Source organism: Anoplopoma fimbria, chromosome 4, assembly GCF_027596085.1.
Source record: "Anoplopoma fimbria isolate UVic2021 breed Golden Eagle Sablefish chromosome 4, Afim_UVic_2022, whole genome shotgun sequence".
NCBI lineage: Eukaryota > Metazoa > Chordata > Actinopteri > Perciformes > Anoplopomatidae > Anoplopoma > Anoplopoma fimbria.
Genome location: NC_072452.1, coordinates 21,410,034 through 21,422,898, shown reverse-complemented (window position 1 = coordinate 21,422,898; position 12,865 = coordinate 21,410,034).

Sequence of the window (12,865 nt, the reverse complement as noted above, 5' to 3'; positions counted from 1 at the left end):
CAATGATCAACCCATTCAGGAGACAGGGTCCCTCTAAGTTGAATAATATTTGAAGCCTAACCCACCTAAAGACACATGTCTACAGTCATCATTGATGTATGAACGTGTAGAAAAAAAATAGGTCAGAAAGTGATTGATTTCTGACAGAATGCATTTCTTTATTCTACAAGCCCTGGTATCATTTTGAACTATGACCAGGCATTATGTTTATACACAGGTACACACAAAAGCCTTGAGAACTTATGACAATGTGCAGGTAGTGAATATAATTCATCATGGCTGTTTGCCAAGCTACAGTGTGTCTGTGGACAGTTCTGAACATTAGAAAATGCTCTTTTGCTGCCATTCATGCGGATTCTAACAGCTATGACAACAGCTGCGTTTTGACTGGCTGGTTATGAGGCAATTTGTCAAAACTCCTGACAACTTCGACTAGAAATTCTCCAATGGAGGAATGTAAGTGTCAGTCCAAGCTTTGTAAAGTAGACAGGCGGCAATGAGTCAAGATTTTCGCTAAAGACTGAATGCATTTATGACCCATCCATGAAGGACTGGGTGGTGTGGATGTCAAAATGTTTTTGTCCAAAGTAACACACATGAGTGATCGGCGTTTGGTAAGATTTCTGTTTTGGGAGAGAAATCGCTTGTATTTCAGATAGTGTGTGTGTGTGTATAGTGCTGAAACAATTTAATTGAGTATTGAGTAGATTAAATTATGAGGCAAACTATTCTGAACAGGACTTGTCCTTTTTTTCCCCATGTTTATACCATTATTGTTTTATTTAACAAAGAATCCAATCATCATTTTCAATATATTATTAGTAAGACAAAAACTATGATTTAAAGGAAAAAAGATTGTAAATTTGGGAAATGCCTTCTTGCTGCCAGTTAGATGAGAAGATCATTATGTGCAAATTATTTCTTGCCTGGCAACTAATGGAGACTCCAGGAATTTATTAGTCTCAACCAAAAAATAGTCCCTGTGGCCAGTCTGTTGTCCTTAATTAAGCTTCATATTTAGCCTACAGATATGAGTCTTCTCATCTAACTCTAAGTGTATTCCCTAAAATTTCAATTTTGTCCTTAAAGATGTCACATATTGTTTTGCCCTGTGGACATATTGTTGACTGAAGTAGACTTAACTTGAAAAAAAGAAAAAGGTAATTATTTTCCACCTTAGTATAGAATGTTTTTATGTGAAGATGGCCCCTCACGGCCGACTGTGGTATGTTGTTATCCTCTTTTCAGAATTGATTTCTTAAATGAAATCCTGATTTGATTGTATATTGTCTACTACAGTTTGTGAATTTTCATTTACAACCCATCACCATCACAGCTGTGAGGGTCATATTCTACAAGTATTTATTTGCCGGTGTCATTCAAATAGTATTTGACCATGACATACTTCTGAGATGAAAGAGAAGGAAAAATGTCTTCTGCTGTGTATCGAACAAACCTCTCGAAATGCAGCCTTAAAGGAATATCTGTCGGATCCTTACAGATAACGTAATGGCTCAAACGTTTTAAACTATTTATTTTAACTCCACGGATTGTTTTTAAAAACACTTGGGATGGAAAATTGAATATAATTAATGGCAAAGTAATCAAATCAGTTTCTTCTGAGCGCTGACCACCGTTACCACTGCTTCCTTGAACACAGCCAGTTCAATTGAAGTTAATTAGAATGAATGTAGCAGGGATCATTTGGACGATTGAGACAAATAACCAATCTGTGTACTTCAATTGAATTGTTTTGTTGGCAATAGAGCTTCCAATCAGGGTTGGACACCTCTCCTCTCCCCGCTGACTTCAGATACCAAAAGACAATGTTCACCCATTTGCTTAGTAAAGATTTTCTTTTTTAACCATGCTGATTTCCAAACTCAATTTAAGGCCAATTTCTTTGCAAAGCTAAAGGCCTCCCAGCACTGGGAGTCCCTGTTTTGATCATTGTTCTCTTTCAGGTTGGAGAGAGAATTATTGATTTGGATTCAATTGAAGCTGTTGTGAAGGCGAGAGGTTCATTTGTCGAAACTTTCTGGCATGCTTCGCTCCAGATAATGACGAAGCATAATGAAGCATGTTAAGTCTGCGTTCCGCCGTCATCAAAGTCGTCAGCGACAGCACTTTGATTGGCACCTGTCGCCAAATCAATGGAATTGACTAACATTTATGCCTCGCCATCTGTCATATTGTCGTGCAGTACGGGTATTTGAATGAGTGGGAAGAAGCTATGATAATTCCCTTCCTGTGTCACATATATTTTTTTTTTTCTGACAGTTTTCGAAGCCTAAATGAGCATATTTTGCAGTGCAGGGCTATGTCATTTACTGTTCTTCTCGAGATGAATTAATGCATAATGTCATATTGGAGGGAGCACAGTAAATCACATGCTGTAGATGTTTGAATTGCAGTGTATGCTTTATTACCAGTTACATACAGCAAGTGTGCTCGCCGATAAATAGTCAAATCGAAATCAACTCAGTTGCACAAATGACCTTAAGTATTTAAGTAAAAGAGCAGGTGTGCCATTGTTGTATGAACCAGGAGGATGTGGCATACAGATGAAACGGTTGAGTTAGTCCTCCCATGAGGGGCTATCCCTTAGATCTTTAATTAGGGCATGAGAAGACAGGAGAATGTAATCAATCTTCTCACCTCTGGGGTTTCTGTGGTGGGAATATGCAATAATGTATATTCCCTGGGGACAGCATTTTCATCAATATTCTATTTAACAAAGCCTTTTATTGTAAACACAGATATTGGTGGCAAAGTTTCAACAATTTTACAGAACACTTAACCTGATATTTTGTTAACAGTTTGTGAAAAGTCTCTTCCCTATTTACCTGGATTACACCTGAATACTGCTTAATGTGAGCAAGACAATAATGATGATGATAAACAATAACAGATGGTGACATCGCTTCAACCACTGGCTTATAACCAGCAGACTCTGATTCCACACATTGTAATATGGATCAACTGAATTTAACACCTTTTTTTGGGGGGAAAAAAAAATCATTGAAGTTGTTACAAAACCACTTGGTGTTCATGAGGATACGGCGAGGTTGTATTATAGTCCTAATTAATGCGTGCAGAGGATTGAAGCTTCCATTTTTATGCCACGAGACATTTGGGATAACTTTAATTCATGGAGTACAGACAGAACTGATGCTCTGACACGAGCAGCAGGGGGTCTTTGAAAGCGGGCGGCATTTTGCCGTGGAAGAGCTTTGAACATCTCCCCCTAAAGCAGCTCAGGAATCAAAAGCAAAGGCTAATGCGCCCTACACGCCACAGTGTTCCATATCCAAAATTATCTCGAAACTGTTCGTTATTCAAAACAAATCCTTGTTCGGTTAGGTGCTTCTCTGACATGACAACAGGCATGTTCCTTGTGACTTTCCTTACCCGGATTTCCATGTTCACAGTTAGATTAATACACATGTATGTCGCTATACAACTGGTGGATTTTTTCTTTTTTTTTTTTTTTGCATGAATTTTGCTGCAAAGCTAAATTTAGCTGTTTGGCTGAAATGTGTTTGTGTTGTGCTGTTTCGGTGCTGCCTGACCCCCCCCCGCAGAGCAACAAAGATGTTGTTGTTCCTGTCAGATGCTCACAGCAGCTAATTAGTGAGAGGCTAAGATCCACAAGAACCAATCCCACCATATATATATAACCACCCTTAGGTAGTTAAATGGGAAAAGAAATATCATGTGAGTTTTCTGTAAACAATATGCACTTCAAAGAATTTCCTTTAAATACAGACCAAAGACACTGGTGTGAGAGTAACAGTGTGTGTGACAGAACTCCCCACAAAGGTAAAGTAAGTTGATAGAGATCAAGCATACGATGCTGCGCTACTTCTACCTGTTAGCAACGCTAATGAGAACTCCCATGGTTTGGAGCAACATCCCGGAGGATGAAAGTTTGGTTTACATATGCCTAAGTGTATGATCAGGCACTAGATCCTTAGTAATTGTGTGGGAACAAGATAGATGCCGTGTAGGAGCATGCATCTGCCCTCGCTGCTAGAGTGCAACATGTTTAATTTTGACACCGCAGGGAGTTCAGCGACTGAACGCAGGCTAAGGAACCATTAATTTAGATGGTAATTACATGAACTGGAGACCAAACTTGTGTTATACTATCTCCCGATGCAAAGATGCCTCCTCTCGATGGACAGAATGAGTGCTGATGGCGTCAGCTACAATTATCTCCGCAGTCTGTAATGGAGAGAAACAAATTGAATAGTTGTGTAAATGAAACTGCGAGCAAACCTTATGATCTGTGAAATTCCAAATGTAGCCTGGTGGCGTGCAGCTGGTAACTGTTTTTATCTGGATGGGCCTGAGGAGTTAAATAAACTTCATTAAGTCTTTTTTACTTCCACAAGAGCTGAATACAGCTGAAAGTTACTCCCTGCACATTTTACCCTACCATAAAATCAGTGCCTTAGTTAATAGAAAACACCCCAGAATCTGTATTAAAATCTGTTTTCCCCGTGGCCCATTTCAGTTCTGTTTGGATGGCTTGATAATATGTTTGGATAAAATGAGAATGGAATAGAATAGCCTCCCTCCAATTTCGTGTTGTTGGCGCTGAGCCTGGCAGCCACGGTCTCAGAGGTTTTGTCTTTTGTTAAGATTTGAATTGTATCGGGGAAACAAAAACACATGTATTGTCTTATATTATCTAATGAATGAATGAATATACAATGAGGTCATTTCTTACTGAACATTTTTTTACTACACATTACATGATTAAGTTTTAAAGACATTCTTAACACCCTACGCTGCTATAGGTTATTGATAGAACATGACTGAGCAGGCAGTTGTGTCGTTAAGTTACTCAAAATGAATCACTGATAATCATAGATTCATATTCTACGTCACAATAGTAAGTTAAGTTGTGTAATGTAATCTCAACAGACGATTAAACAGAAAGCACCATTAGGTTCACACATTTTCAGGCCGGGTTGGTGAGATTGGTGTTAACATAAAACCAATCCCGTAACTTTACACATCCGATGAGTAAAACATTACATTATCCTAAATCCATTATGGCTGCGTAGGCTAATCTCTCCTCCCATTCCACTATCTGGTCTAGCTTTATTGCAAGGATGCAATCTCTGCATCCTGTTCTTAACACCGCCCAAGATGTCCATTGTGATTGGTTTTTTTCCCCCCCTATAACAGAATGAAAATGTGTGGAGCCAGACCTATGTGCTGTGGAGATAGTCTGACTATGGGAGACTAATGCACATATTATATGTTCATAATATATGATCAGCTATAGTAATAGATTTATATCCAAGAGTTCGGGGAAATGCGATCCTCGGCCAAAGAAATTCAAAGTCATGAGATTTAATCGACAGATCTATAAAACTTTTTTTCCGAAAAGAATCACATAAGAGCGCCACTTTAAAATCTTGTATTTATTCAGAGATGGGCTCATAAGTTTCTTGGAAATGAGTCATTCAGCATGAAAAATCATAATGAAACATCGTGTCTACCAAAGTGACTGGCGTCTTGATATCTTATTCGGAGGATCTCTTTTGGTACCACGTTCATCATTAAAAAATACTTTTCCAACTGCATATTGATGGAAAGTTGACGTTGAAGGCCAAAAACAAATCTTAACATTTTCACTTACAAGTAATCATTTAAGTCTAAAAATTATATATTAAAACCAACTGTGCAGTATCGACCCACGTATTTATGTTTTTATTTAATCTGCAAAGCAAATTTCTCATCTGATCTCTTTAGATGTTTTTTTGACTGGTTTGATCAAACTGGTTTTTCGCAGAATGTAGCACAAAGGAGGAAGGAGAAAAAAGGATTACCTTCAAAATGACAAAAAGCTATGGCGTCTACCTTTTGGGCTAAAGTATTTCAAGTTGACAGGTATTTCCTCATCTTCTCCTGCTGTAGCAGTAGCGTGTACCCTTTAAATCAAGCCCTGTTTCACCTTGAAGATACTTTCCCACACTTATCCAAGTTCCACGTCGAACCGTATTCTATAGACACCACAAACCCTTCGGCGTCTAAGAGTGGTGGAGTATTTTTATCTGAGTGCAGTTCTCGAGGGGAGTGAGACTGCCGAACGCCCACGCCGCCTCACCGGCAGCCTTCAAACCGAGCAACATGCACTACCCAGGTTTGTGTCATTGCAACGCACCGGCTTTGACAGTCTCATGGCAAATGGATGCCCCCCCCCCCCCCCCCTCACACACATGCAAACACACGTCCCTCTCACACAAACACTGAGTCGATGACATCAAGTGCTGATGGTGCGCCTGCAACCAAAAAACTGCTGAAAAGTGACCCTGAATGCGCCCTTGTCACCGACTCGGGGTAACAAGTGAATGGAAATTGGGTTTACCTGAGTCAGGTAATCATTACTAAATGAATTTTCTCCCGAGCCAAGGGTATAAGTGGGATAAATATATATCTATGAGATGAATACAGATTTCACTTATGTAATGAAAGGAAGGCTGGATATTGATTTTGGAGGTTACACTCTGCATGCTTTTTCATCGCCGGCCTGTTCTACATTAGAATGATGACTTTTCAATTTGGCAGGTGTTTATATGAAACTGTCAACAATTAAAGCAACAATAACTTTAATGTTTTGTTGTTTTGTTTCTTCCGGTCCTGCAGGTCCTCTCGTCTGGTACAAAAATGCGAATCATTTTTGTTTCATGCATGCATAATGAGCATAAATGTGAATGTTGTCACCATGTTGACTTTTTTTTTTTTTTTTTTTTTTTTAAACCAACCCGTGTATTTGTGCACTGTCATCATCATAGCAGACACACATCCCTATCATTATCATCATCATCATCTCCACTGCCGTCATCTGCATTCCAATCATCATTATAATCAAAGATATCATAATTATTACCATTGCGTCTGTACGGATGGCACAATCATTGCTATTGTTGAACATTAATAAAGTGGCAGTGATTCATTTCTCCACGGCTCTGACTGTGTTCATTACGCCTCAATAACAGATGGACCCCGTTAACTGCACACGTCTGACGACTGCTGAAGTGTCGGCTTCAGCGCACGGAGCAGCTGGGAGGACATGGCCCGTGTTTCAGAGCTGGTCCGTGCTCTTCAATAATTCAACCCTTCCAGCTGTCTCATATCAGGCCCAAAGCTCCACGGCCCCCAAGCTCACATCAGAGTTATAGCCAGGCACTGCAGTGGACCAGCTTTAAGTGGACCCTTGAACCAATGTTGTTACTAAAAAATCAATGTCTTAAACTCTGCAATACGAAGCCTCATCACTGCACGGCGTAACCTCGACCTTTTCACAAAAGAAAGTTTCTCAAAGTCCCCATTCAGTTTAACTAATGTTCTCCAGGAATTGAAGATATTAGTCTTTCTTTTTCATTTTTTTTTTTTTTATTCACTCAGGGCAGACTTTTTTTTTTGTGTTACGAATATATATCTTTAATTATTGACTGGTGCCCTGGAGGAGAGTGGTTAAAGACCCTTGAATTTATTCGGTCTCCTATAGGGCTTCCTGGAAGGAGAGAATGGATCTATGGATGTGGCATCCTGGTGAGATGAAAGTCTAATTATCTCTCAAGAAAACGAGTAGGAAAGGCTTTTTAATTAGGACCCGACCGAATCCGCGCACTGAGAATTTGTACATCGTGATGGATGGTATGTGCATCTCCTTAGTGACTGCAGACAGAATAATAATCCGACGGAGGCAAATGGACTGTGTAAAGCAGGGGTGGCCGGTGAATAAGAAACCAGGGGGGAGGAAAAGTGTTCGGTAGAGGAGGAGGGATGGGGTTCAAGGGGGAATTGGAGGGCTGTACTTTGGGAGGTTGTGGTAAGACTACGTAAGGCCTGATCACATGATTCACGAGGCAGACGGCAGTGAAGAATAGGGGTAAGAGTTGGGGAGAGAACAGAGGAGTAAATAAGACGGAGATGTAAGACAAAATTACAGAGAAAGAGGGAGCAACAGAGCCCCGAGCTGTAGCCGTGATTGGTCCCGTTCCCAGCGCACAGCCGATTGGTTAGCCCTCCCCACACTCCCCTCTCCTTGGCTCTTACCTCCCCTCTCATCTCAGCAGGGGGTCCCACGGTCGCCAAGCCCCTTAATGCTCCCCCTCCACTCTTCTGCTGCGCGGCTCGCATGCAGAATACATAATCACTATATAATCATAATCAATGTCTTTTGCGTGTGTAGGGAGAGTATAATAGCGTCTGTTTTGACACCGATTTTCTTTTTTTTTTCCTTTTTTTCTTTTTATAAAAGGGGCATTCTGCTGATGTAAAGTAAATGCAACAACAGACTCGCACATAAGTTCACCAAAAAAAGAAAGAGAACGCGCGATAACGTGATTATGACTGTGCTAACTCGATTAAAGGCTTGAATGAGTGGATGTGGGCTCTGGCTACATTAGTTGTGCCTCAGAAATTTGAATGCATTTGGAATACAGCCTCCCTTTGATGCATTCAGTGGAGCTCAAGAAAAATGGGATATTAATTTATTCAAAAATAAACATGCTGTTTGGTTGCAAGTTCCCTGTCGAAACCAGCAGCATATTGATTCCACTTCCGTAGGCTCTGAGAGTCTCCATAATTGCCCTCTTCTTTTTCCTCCTCATCTCACTCATTCAAATTATTTAATAACCTCAACACAACCCCCTCACCTGTACAGCAGCAGGGAATCCTCTCGCTTGATTGATAATTGACAAAATTGATCGAATAGATGAACCATCCGAATCCTTCAGGGACACAGCTGCCGTGTTAACCCAGCCACCGTGTCCTATTATTAACACACATGTTGTGTTAGCAATCGTGTTTTTCATTTCACCGCCATTGTCGCAGGTGGGGGAAAAACAAGTAAGCAGGCACCAAGGGAGCTGACATAATGAAAAGGCCAAACTATTTCTAAGTAAATGTCAGGATTTGGATTAAAAACCAGCTGAAGAAATCTGCTGTTTGAGATGCGACTCTTGAGTGGGAGGGAGGCCAGGGTTGCATCGGTGCAACACATCGTACAGGTGGCTCGTCTGTTACAACACCCCCACTGTGAGAAACCTGGGCAGCATTTAAGGCAGTAGCTGTGAAGTTTAGGGTTGGGATCCCCGAGGGGATGGGGGGGTCCTTTGTGATCGGAAGATGATTAAAAGAGCATGAAACCTCATGTGATCTTAAGCAGAGATATTTTATCACGTCCAATTGTTCTTCTGATTCCTTTTTTTTGAATTTTGAACTAATGAACATTGTTCAGCCTTGAGGCTTTTTTTTGATAAGTAATTAAATGAAACAAAAAAAAAGGGATGGACAGGGATGTCAGGGAATCATATTCTATTTATTCATCCTATAAGCCTAAAACAACCACGGACCAGAATCCTCACTTGAATGAACGCCTGGTGATGGAGACAGATGGGGAGGCTGTTACCTCTGCAGTTTCCTTTACATCTTAATCACAACACATTCACTCTGCTCTCTAATTCCCTGGTGAGGACACAGTGACCCGTGATAGCTGCACAACTCCTCTGAACTATGTGAGGATGGATTAGTAGGATTCGGTCTGTCACGACTTCTTTTGATGAGGAGAAACTAGACGGTCTCGGCCTCAAGTTTCATCGACTATAAAAGAGACGGCGCTTATTTATTCTTATCAGTGAAACGCAACAATGATATGGGTGACTCAATTCATTTCATCACTAATAGGCTTCAACTTTTGTCTTCTTAAGCTTTTCTTCATTTAGACTTTAAGCGTGTCCCCGAACAAGGCGTTTGACCCCTCTGCTGCTCGTTGTGAATGTGCAGTAATTAGCAAGCGCCACCATGCTGAAGTACACTTTGATGGCGTGTTTCAGCTGGTGAACTTTGAAGACCCAAACATGCCACGAAAACCCTTTTAATGTGTTTCGGAAGTTAATTTGCAATAATGGATACAATTGGTATCCCCTGGAATGCACATGCATGAAAACAGATGTATACTTTGCAAATAAACCCTTCATTTTATTACATTTTTGCCATTATTATGTCCATCCATAATGATGGGGCTACATGCCAACTGTCTATTTGACAAATAGACAAAATACCATCTATCAAGAACAGCGCTTGTCGTAAAACTTACTCTGAAGTCCCCCTCTAGAGCCAAAGGTCTGGTACTTAAGTACAGTTTGAGGTATTTCTTCATACGACACTATAACTCCACTAGGACAGTTTTGAGCTTTTTCCTTTTAATACATTTATCAGTTTTTAAAGTTGCAGAGCATGCAAAACATACTATGTGATAAGCTAATGCAGTATGATTTGGAGTTTTTATATTTTTTTCTCTTTTAATTGATTGCAATAGCCAAGTTAAATTGCACAAACGCATGGGGCTGACCAATGACACGGTTCACTGGCGTTCGACAATCAAATTCTGTTAACGGTCTGGTCAGGCTGTTTTCTATTCATCTGCACTTAAAGGCTTGAAGACCAGTGTCTGCTATCTGTCCGGCACATTCCTCTGGGAGGCTATTCCGCATTTGGACAGCAGTTTGGATTAAGCCTTTGTCCGAGGAGGTTGCTCTTGAGTGGAGTTGGAGATACGGTGGTCCGGTGTGGTCTGCGAGTGGTGCAACACCTGACATATGCTGGTGGTAATGGGGAAGTGATGTGCTGGGCAGCTTATACAAGACGGCGGCCACCCGACGTCTGTGTCTGCAGCTGGGTTTGGCTAATTGAGAACGGGCGAAAGACAGAGTCCACTCGAGATTTCCCAGCCTTCATCTGGCCAAGATGAGTAGGTTGAGCCCTCATCCGTCTCATAGAGCTAACTCCATGACACTTTGGACCTGCGCTTTATGGATTGTGACTTGGCTCTTGATGTACAATTTAATGCTTTCTGACCTGCCCTGATGGAGCTGAAACAAGGCAACCATACCTGGGGGGGGAGGAAACACACCAGCTGTAAACCATGAAATACTAAGTTCATGTTAAAGCTGCGATCCAACAGGAGGCAATCTCTCTCCCTGCTCAAATGCAAGGTGCACGCATGAAGACGGCTGGTAATAGAGACAGCTCATTATGTATACAAGGAGCATTATGTAGTATGCCGTATGCACTTCGTGTTGCCAAGCAACTAAATGGGGAGAAAATGGTGTTGAAAAATAAAAATAGGCAAGATAAAGTATACTTCTTTGCTTGTATTTGCATGAAAAGGAGATTGAAGAGCTGATTGCACAGACAGTTAATATCATCCAATGGGTTAATGTGAGTTTCATCCCTCCAGCTCATTTCAGTACCACCCAGGTGAAGACTAGTACATTGACAGAAATATCCCCCCATTTGAATGTAAATGTATATTCTTCATCGAATATATTTAAGTGTATTGGTAATAACACTAAAAGTACTCTGTTACAAGTAAAAGTCCTCCATTGAAAGGTGTATATATGTAAAAGTACAGAATCAGTAGTAGCAAAGTGTATTTCATTATCACAAGTAAGTATACTCAATTGGGAGAATGCCCCTTCTTTATGTAAGGATAATTAATCTACTTTTGATACAGCTTGGTACCTCAATCAATAACAATATGTAATGTTTTCTACAATAATATATTTTGATAAAAATCTGAATGGCTATTTGTCACTCTGAAAATGAAGGGAGTAGAATTATAAAGTTGCTAAAAATAAAAATACTCAATTTAAGAACAAGTATCTCAGAAATGTATTTAAAGGAGACATATCATGTTGATTTACTCATTCATACTTTTTCAACTAGAACACATTTAGATGCTTTAATGTTAAAAAAAAATTACCTGTCACTAAATTTAGCCCCAAAACTCAGTCTGCTCTGATTGGCTGGCGAGATAAATACGGCACACCTTTGCAAATTAGTTCTCAAGCTTCTCGCTGGCCTAATCCCAATCTCCACACTAAAAGACTCTCACACTTTGAAGCGTGCTCTTGCAAAGTCTGTGAGGGCTTAGGTATGACTCACTGTCATTTAGTCAAGTGCTTGAGAGCTGTCTAGCAGACATTTTAAACTCTTTATGCAAACTTTCTGTAGGGCCGCATTTCTGCAGACTCTGTCTGACGGAATTAGTCATAGTGTTGCGACGTTAAACACAGGGTCACCAGGGGGAAACCCATAGCGAAAGAATACAAAATATAAACAAAGAGGGCGGCGCATGGGCGTTCAGTCTGGCATATTAAATTTACACAGCAACATTAACATTAAGGATTTATGAGGGTGGATTAAAATAACACATCAAATCAGAGGAATGCAAGTAAACGCTAAATTACACACCTGGTTTATTCATCAACCATTTCTTTTAATTTTGATTATTGAAGGTGTTTTGACAAAAACAAGTAAATATATTATATGACAATTAAACAAATTATAACAAACAACACAATTGTACATAACATTTTTGTTTTAGGTAGATATCTATCTCGTGATATGGTGACGCAAAGTGCTCTCCCATTCGTATTTTTACTATTTCAAGCTCTTACAGCCTTCCACACTCAAGATATACCAGATGACGTCAGTTAAGTCCCTCACAGTTCAGGGCTTAAGTCCTTAGGGGGACATTGGGATCGCGCCAAGGTAGAAATACTCCGATGGGAGGCGGTATATTTTAATGGGCCTGACATAAATCCGAACGGCTTGTTGAATCCCATGTTTTCTGATCCAGGGAGCCCACAACACGATGACTGGATTGTGTTTTTTCACAATGTGTGGATTGGTAATGCACTCCAGATACTCAAATGTATGTGCACAAGCAATGAAAAAGTGAGTTCTTTAAATACTGTGCTTGAGTAAATTTACCTATGTTCCTCCATTGTCAATATGGCTGTTAAAATTGTAGGACTTAGCAAACAGCAGCCCC